Below are 9,534 nucleotides of genomic sequence, written 5' to 3' on the forward strand. Positions count from 1 at the left end.
AATTAGTAAAACATATTCAATCAATTCCCACCTAAAATTAAAAGCTTGAAAAATTACATAGACAAGCTTGTGGATGCAGTGGGATGCTTACATTAGCATTCATTCATTCATTTTCAACCGCTTACCCGTTTCCGAGTCAAAGGGAGGGCCAGTCCAGTACCATAGAAGGCCAAAAAGTACATGCACAACAGCTATTTAACCTCTTTGTGCAGTCCCCATTGTGGTTGGGCGTCCCAAACTAATAAACATATGAAAGGCGCGCTTCATACAGCGACAGTAGGCAGGGTTTAGTGAAAATTTCACAGCAGACGTTTTTAACACACTTTCAGCTGCATGCACAAGGATTTTGACGTTTCTGGGTGCTCCGGTTTTATCATAGTTACTGAAAATCGGACAGTCGCCTGCAGCCGCCTGCAGCCAGCTGGTCCCTTTGTTTACTCTCCGCTCCGTGTCAACAAGTAAACAATGGAGATTTCAACTAAAAGTGTCTTTTTACTGCCCCAAGTTTTAATGTAATTATGAAAATTATGATAAAAGACAGTACAGTAAATTTCATAAATTCATTTTTCGAAGGTCTTTGTTAATTTCAGCCATCCCTGATAGTCGTGGATTTACGTCTGGAGTTATTAAGTTTCAAAATAACAACATAAAACAGGCAAAAATAGGTAAAATTTTGGTTTTGGACACCATATATTCAGCCCTATAAATGCAATTTTCCAATGAAAATTCCCTTTTGTGACTGGTGTTCCTAAAAGCAGACATGTCTGTGATTAGCCCCAAAAAGTTATCTGTTAAAAAAAAAAAATTATATATCACTGAAATCTTGCAGTGTGAATTTTAGCCAAAATGGACCATTTTGGATAGGTTTGGCACACTGGAGATCACCATGGGGCACTGTTTGGTAAAAACTCTATAGTTCCTCAGTAGTTTTACCTATCAACCTAAAATTTGGTACACATGTGGACAGGGAGTGTCTGAACCATATATGTAATATATGTAAACTGTTTCATAGTGAAAATTTTGAGATATCACTGTTTTTCACCAAAAATTTCTAATCCCCCGTTTTTTATTTTTCAAAAAAAATATTTTTTTCAATGGCCCTATTTTTTAGGGAATGACTCAGTTCAATATTTCAATTCAATGTATGTAAAGGTACAGCTGTCTTATTTAAGCCATCAGCCATAGTTCTGGGATTAGTACATCTGAAGTTATAAAGCTTTATTTGCAGTGATACCAAAACAGGCGAAAATTGCCAAAAAGGGCCTCTGCGCAAAGGGGTTAAGGGCATTAAAGAGATCAGATGCTCAGAAAGTGGCTCATCAGAAACCATGTGGCAGTACTTACTGGCCAAATTTAAGGTCCTACAGAGAAGTGGGTTTTCACTCTTTCCTCATCTATCATTTCAGCATGAGAAATTTGACAGATCAGAAAAGAAAACAATGGGACAAAGACATGTTTTTGCAGAGGTCTACAGAGTGGTGGCAAAGCTGGATGGTTGTAATTCACACTTCATTCCTTTTAAACCTCTCGATAATCCCAGAGTGCCTTTCCTTGGCCCTGGTCCAAAGAACTCTGTAACGAAACAGTCAAATTAAAAAATGGCAGATGGATATCAGCAGAGGAGTGTCACAAGGGTGAGAAATTTATAATATGAACGTTACACACCCCCCGTAAATCAGTGCAAAAGGCTTTCAGGTAGGGGAGCTGACATTTATGCAAGAGAGAGCATAGTGGAAAAGTAACAAGAGAAACAGATTTGAATGAGGAGGTGTGAGGTAATGCAACTATGTTTTGGATCTAGTCCAAATGATCAGAGAGACAAAAAAATAGAAGGATATTTTTTCAATTTAGCCAATCATATGGCCCCTTACATTCCTCCACAGTTAATTCATTCATTCAAACATTTAACTTTGCTAAACAGGACGCTTCAACTGATATACAGCGAGGGGATAGCCAGATAAACGTTACCGACAGGTTGATGTTGATTAAGTCTCTTCATGTGATTGAAGGAAAGCAAACACATCAGATTGATAGCTTTATCAGCCAGTGGTGACATTGATTGACCTGCAATGACAGATCAGTCTCAAAATTCAGCGTACAAATTTCGTAAATGCACGTTTGGTACTTGGTATGCTCCGTGAATTTATATTACAAGTGTGCCTCAAAATAGCAAGAACTATTTATGAAGCCTTAAAAGCAACTACGAAACAAAGCATGTGCATTTGTGAGTCTGAAATACGACTACGAAACAAAGCATGTGCATTCGTCAAAAGTTCATTCATTACGAGATTGTTCTGACTCCTTAGAAAGCTGCCTGCACCAGTCTGTCATCCAACTGTAAATCAAATGAAGTGGACATACAAAACCTGGATAAATAAATGATTGCATGAAACAACAATGCAGACCTTTTAGGTGGTCAGTTCAAATGTCACAATGTGATTGTTGAGGGGCATTCCTGAGTCTGAAAATGAAAGGTGGTCAGATTCAGAGAAGAAGGTGCTGACTCTCTTCAAGGAGAAACTGGACTTGGATCCCCACACTATTTATTTATTTTTTTTTTTATTTCTTGATTAATTTTATTGACAAAGCCCAAAGTGAATCCCACTATCCCTCCTAACATGATGTCAGATGTCAGATGTAGTCACCATACACAACTAAATTATTACATAAAATATAACAACAGAAGTAAATAACTAAAGTAAATTAAGACTAAGTAGACTAAAATATGAAAATTATATGAATAAGGGGGGTTGGGGGGGAGTCTCTCTCTAACGTTTAAGAATCACCCTCGGCATCATCGAGCATAACAAATCAAATCAAATCAGATTTATTTGTATTTTGTATTTATTTGTATAGCGCCAAATCATAACAAAGTTACATCAAGGCACTTTACATATAGAGCAGGTCTAGACCAAACTCTTTATAAAATTATTTAAAGAGACCCAACAGATCCCCCAATGAGCAAGCACTTGGCGACAGTGGCAAGGAAATTTTTCCTTTAAGAGGCAGAAACCTTGAGCAGAACCAGGCTCCGGGGGGGGCGGCCACCTGCCTCGACCGGTTGGGTTGAGAGTGGGAGAGAGAGAGAGAGAGTGAGATCGGCATTGGGGGGAGGGTATAGGCAGGAACATGTTGCTGCATGAAGTTTATGGAGTTCATGGCGAACAGTAGCACTATTGCTGATATATGCCACCAACGGGTCCCAAGTTTTATGGAAAGATGTCCAAGAGCCCTTCTGTGAGAACCTTAGCTTCTCTAACTGTAGACACTGTAAAATTTCACGTTTCCAGCTGCTGTGAGTTAGAGATGAATCATGTTTCCATTTGAAAAGAATGGCACGCCTGGCATGCATGGTGGTAAAGGCCATGACACGCTGTGTAGTAATGGGCAGATTTTTAGTTGGAGGGAGGCCAAAAAGAGCAGTCAGAGGATTCAGTTCTAAATTTGTGTTCAGGGCTTGTTTGAGAGTTTGGAATATGTTACTCGTTACATGCATTACTGTGACTGGGATGTATATAGCTTAGCCAATTTAGTGTTGGTGAAATGGGCTCGATGAAGTATCTTTCACTGTAATAGACCGTGCTTGGCACAGATCGACGAAGAATGGATCAGTTTTAAAACGCCCCTCCACCAACCAAGTCATTTTCCCATGCATTTTTAGATGGTACAGTAAAGACTGGACTCAAAGCGCAATTTTAATATAAATAACAGATATTCACCTTTGTTGCAAGTTGAGAGACAGGAACTGGTCCATTTCGACTTCAGGGGAGCAGTTTGGGAACTGTTCGGAACTGCTGTGTGTCTCATTTGAAGATACCAAAAAAAGTGGCTATTAGGGAAGCTGCATTTGTCTGACATAGATGCAAAGGACGTAAAAACATCTTCATTATATAGGCCATTAAGTGTTTTGAGGCCCTTATCTGACTATATGCGAAATGTAGGGTTGGAGTAGGAAGGGAGAAATGCGTGATTATTAAAACTAGGTAAAGGATTGAAGCCCTATGCAAGCCGTGCTGCTTCCTGAAATTGATACAGATTTTAATTATATTGGTGACGATCGGGTTAGGTGAAACTTTATGGGCACTTATGGGGAGCTGCAAACAAATTGTTGCGTGCAGAGAGCAGGAAGAAGATGATATCTCAGTATGAGCTCAGGGTGAGCAGGTGTCTGCACCTATTTTGTTTATTAATGCTGCAGGCCCAAAAGTAGTGTCAGGTTTAGAAAGTGGAAGAATATGTTTCTTAATACGGGTTGGTTTGTTATGCCAAATAAAAGCGTTATGTTGGTCGAGATTAGTAAAAAAGGATTTATTGAGACAAATTGGGATGTGTTGAAAAAGTTAAAGAAATTTAGGAAGAATGACCATCTTAATAAGATTAACTCGAGACCCAACAGATCCCCCAATGAGCAAGCACTGGGTGAAACTGTGTTTTTTAAGAAGGATGGTTCTTATCAGCGCATGCAAGGGGGGAGGAAGGGAGAGCGAGTGAGAGGGAGAAAGAAAGAAAAAGGGAGAAGGGGAGAGAGGGTGACAGGGAGAGAGAGAAAGAGAAGCTCAGTCCTTCCCCTAGTTCCCCCCATAGCTAAAGAGTAGAGGACTTTAACTTTTTAACTATAAGCTCTGTCATACAGGAAAGTTTAAAGCCTGGTCTTAAAAAAGAGTCCGACCCCCGCACCGATACTGGAAGTTGGTTCCATAGAAGAGGAGCTTGATAACTGAAATATCTGCCTCCAGATTTACTCTTGGAGACTCTAGGAACCACAAGTAAACCTCCATCTAGAGAGCGGAGTGGCCTACTAGGACAGTAAGGAACTATGAGCTCTCTGAGATACGATGGCACTTGGCCATTAAGAGCTTTATACGTTAAAAGAAGGATTTTGAATTCTACTCTATATTTTACTGGCAGCCAATGAAGAGCAGCTAACACAGGAGAGATATGATCTCTTTTCCTAGTTCCTGTTAATATTCGTGCAGCAGCGTTCTGAATCAACTGAAGGTCTTTAAGAGATTTGTTTGGACATCCAGATAGTAATGAGTTACAGTAGTCCAGCCTAGAGGTTACAAATGCATGGACTAGTTTTTCTGTATCATCTTGAGAGAGGATGTTTCTGATTTTCCTAATGTTTCTCGGGTGGAATAAAGCTGCCCGACTAACTTGTTTTATGTGAGGTTATAGATTTCACCGACATCAACCAATACATTCTGAGACATGGGTTCCCGGAGAAAATCAGATCAGATAATGGAACCCATTTCAAGAACCAAGATCTCCAAAAAGTGGAGAACCTGTTAGGTCTTAAACATGCATTTGGGACTGTGTATCACTCACAGTCACAGGGAAAGGTTGAACAAACTAACCAAACATAAAAAACAAATTGGCCAAAATCTGCGCACAGACTGGAATGGATTGGGTAACTGCATTACCTTTAGCACTAATGGCTATAAGGTCAGCCGTAAATGCCAGCACCGGGTTCACTCCGTTTGAATTACAAACGGGGCTTCCTTTCCCCGGACCTCAGGGTCGGGCTCCTAGTATGAGGAAATCTGAGGCGGAAAACAGACCTCCGAAAGCTTATTTTGCTGAATTACATACGTTGTTGTCCGCTTTCTCTAAGCAGGTCAGCAAGCAGCGCTCAGGAAACCAGGCAGCAGTCATTCCAGGACAAGAGTGGGTCCTCCTGAAGGTGCACAAAAGAAAGTGGACTGAGCCCAGGTGGACGGGTCCTTTCCAGGTGATGGAGAGAACGTCACATGCGGTAAGACTTAAGGGCAAAGGTGACACCTGGTACCATTGGAGCCAGTGTGCAGCTGCGGAGGAACCCCTCAGGATGGTTGCAGAGGTGCAACAAGATCTACAAGAAACGTGCACAGAACTGGCTGGTTCTGAAACAGACCACTCTGACAAAGAGGCAGAATAATCCTCTGGAGTGGTCCGCCGGGACAAGGTAGTCTACCCTTGTACCCTTGAAGCAGCGCTCCTCCTCCGACAAGTAGCGTGCGAAGCTACCACCACACAGATTTGTTCTGACACCCAAATATGCTGCTAGACACCAATGGGGCAGCTGTGGAGCAAGAAGAACTGTTCCGAGGAGCCTTTTAGTGATCTCTTGGTAGAGATCAAAAGGGGGAATTGTGGAGAATTCATATAATATGTTGGAATCACAATATGTTTGAATCATAATCTAGTAGTGTAACAGTAAAGCAGATCAGCTTACGTAATCATGGCCTTGAGGAGCTGCTCGTGCAAAGCACAACAACCTATGTAATAATTGCCTTGAGAAAACTGATTTGAACAAGAAAGAAGGGGAGGGGGATCCGAAAGCTGCAAAGACTTCGAAAGCAGAAAAACAACTCCATAATAGGATAATATAACAAAAAAAAACATAGGGAAATTCGGGGGTACAAAAGACTGGGACCTCTCTTTGTTGTCCAGAGCATTCTCACACATGGCGCTTGCATGTAATGCTCTCCAACAATCGTTGAATAAAGAAAGAAATATTGTAAACTGAGGAATTATGTTACAAACCTCAACCAAAAGAAAAAGAAACAATTATGCTTTACAGTTAAACAAAACAAGGAATGACAGTAAAAAGCTTTGGAGCACACAAAATAATATAATGGGGCGAAAGTCATCTTCACAACCAGCCTATATTGACTGTGGAGGCACCTTCATTACTAAACCCAAAGAAATTGCTAATTATTGAAATAATTATTTTAGAAGTAAAATATATACATTAAGGAAGGAATCATCACATGGTTCAGATGATAGTTTATCAACTTCTAATATAAAATATATATATGTGATAAAACATGCAATTTTGAATTCAGGGAATTAAAAACAGAAACAGTTGAAAAATTAATTAAGTTAACATGCAATGACAAACAATCAGGAATTGATAATATAGATGATAAACTAATTAGGACAGCTGTTAATTATATAGCAAACCCTCTATGTCATATAATTAATACAATCAATCTGAAAAGTCATTCCTTTGCCCTAAAGACAGGAAAACATCTTTTAGTGCCCCTCACAGTCATCCCATAAGCTTGTTACCAGCAATAAGTAAGCTCTATGAGAGAGCAATTTTTGACCAAATACAAAAATATTTTTCAATAAATAATGTCATAACAAACTTACAGCATACTTATAGAAAAAGACATTCTACTGCACGGCTCTAGTTCAAATGACAGATGACAGGTACAGAGATTTAGATACTAAAATGATCTATGGAGCTTTGCTATTGGACTTTACAGCAGCCTTTGACGTAATTGATCACAAGCTCCTTCTTGAAAAGTTGGTATCTAATGGATTTCGACCATCTGCAATAGCCTGGATGGAAAGTTATTTGACGGATAGATTGCAGAGAGTTTTCTTTAATGGTGACTACTCAGACAGCATGTCTTTAGAAAGTGGAATTCTGCAAGGAAGCTGCCTCGGTCCGCTTCTGTACTTTATATTAACTAATGATTTACCTCTCGTATTGAAAGAGGCCAAATTAACAATGTGGGAAATGGGTCTTTAAAAGCAAATTGATTCTTAATACAACCAAAACAAAATGCATTAAATTAGGTTCACATGGGAAGAGCCGGAATTCTCTTTCTAAATAAAATGCCAATCCAGCAAGTTAAGGAAACTAAGATCCTGGGAATCCTTCTTGATAATAAGCTTTCCTGGTCAAAACACACTGACACTGTTGTGAGTAGAATGGGTAAGGCACTGACAGTGGTAAGGCAATGCAGAAAATAGCTGAAATCAGAATTAACTAAAATGAAATAATAAACAGCATTCTCACAGCCTCTCACAGCTGGACTACTGCCAAATTGTATGGGCAAATGCGACTAAAAAGATCTAAGAAAACTCCAATCGATTCAAAACAAGGCAGCATGCTTTGTTCTGCTATGTGTCAACAGCATGCACCTCTGTCTACAATGGATAAAAGTTGAGGATAGAATGAAAGCTGCACTTGTATATTCAAGAGGATTTTACAATCACAAACTCCATTATATCAGTACAATCCGTTAAAACACAGTCAAGAGTCGTATACATATGCAACTAGACCAACAACAGTGTCAGTTTTCACTTCCCAAACCAAATACAAATTTTCTGAAGCAGTTGAATATAGATCAATGAAAATATGAAACTCCTGACCACTGCCAATGACTAAATTGACAAAAATCTGTATTTAAAAAGCAAATTAACAAACACATTGGAATATTATGTCTGTAAGGTACCATACATAAGCACACACACACACACACCCAGACATATCCTGGACAGGCTAGGATGTATCCCGATATGACTTTCATGTCTTGCTAGTGTACACTAGAAAGTTTCATATATTTTTTTTCTTGAGGATGATGATATATATATACTGTAAAGTTTAGTGTAGGTTTGTTGTTTTGTCTTTGTGTTATTCTTTTGTCTTGCTTTTAAATAGTTTTAATTGTATTTAATGTGGACCCCAGGAAGACTAGCTCTTCTTTATGGCACAGCTAATGGGGGACCCTTATACATAATAAAAAATAAAAATGAAAACTAAATAAATGTCAGGAAAACATCCAATGCCAATTTGTTGAGATTACTGCTGACAGCTATTGTTGATATTTTGCTGGTTTTTAGTTCTTAACCAAAGAAATCCAACACCTTTCCAATATCTGTTATTATATAATTGATGGAATCTCTGTTATGTTGACCAAGACATAATGTCAGCTAAGCATCTGTAACATTGTCACTTAGCATTTGTTGGCGTTTTACAACTGGACTTTCATAGCCCAGTAAAATTGAAGGTCTGTCCAATGTTACGCCAACGTTTTTCTAACTTTTCTGTAATGGGTATAGAGAAGACCCAATTGCAGTAGGTTTCTTGACTTAGCAGTCTTTATACAACAGATTAAGAAGGAACACAGCAGCCAGAAGAAGCAGCAGAGCAGAGCAGGTGAGTATGGTAGGACTCAAACCCGGGTCTCCCATGTGCTAGGCGAGCAGGTTAGCGCAGGACCATGGGGCAGGCAGGATATGTTGGGACTTGTGAGCAGGTGAGATGAAGCTCACAAATAGCAAACATTAATTATGAGCCAGAGACACCACAGAAGCTGTTGTTTTACTCCAGGAATCTTTACCTCTGCTGTGGTCTGGTATGGTTATTATGTCTTTTACAATGGGCTAGATACATTGTTTTGTGACTTTTTACCACAGTCTGGTTCCTCTGATGTGTCAGAGAAAATGGTCAAAGAGAAAAAGCTTCTACCTTTTTAGACTCCCTTATTGGGTGTTTGTACTTTCATATGAAATTATCACAGATGTCCTCTTTGTTCATAAGGCAAAATGGGGAGAAAAAACAAATTAGGGCCCAATTTAGTAAAATTGATCTTCTCTCACACCTTGTTCCATTCATGTTACATTAATTTGACACTTGGACACAGGGCCCCATTCAGTACAAAGATCTGTCTTTGCTGCTGCAAAGATGCTGTAAATACTTCAATAAACACTCTGACTTTGTTGTGGTCTGCTCTGATTCTTGCTTGGAAGGGCTTT

Source organism: Echeneis naucrates, chromosome 22 (genome assembly GCF_900963305.1).
Source record: "Echeneis naucrates chromosome 22, fEcheNa1.1, whole genome shotgun sequence".
Taxonomy (NCBI): Eukaryota; Metazoa; Chordata; class Actinopteri; order Carangiformes; family Echeneidae; genus Echeneis; species Echeneis naucrates.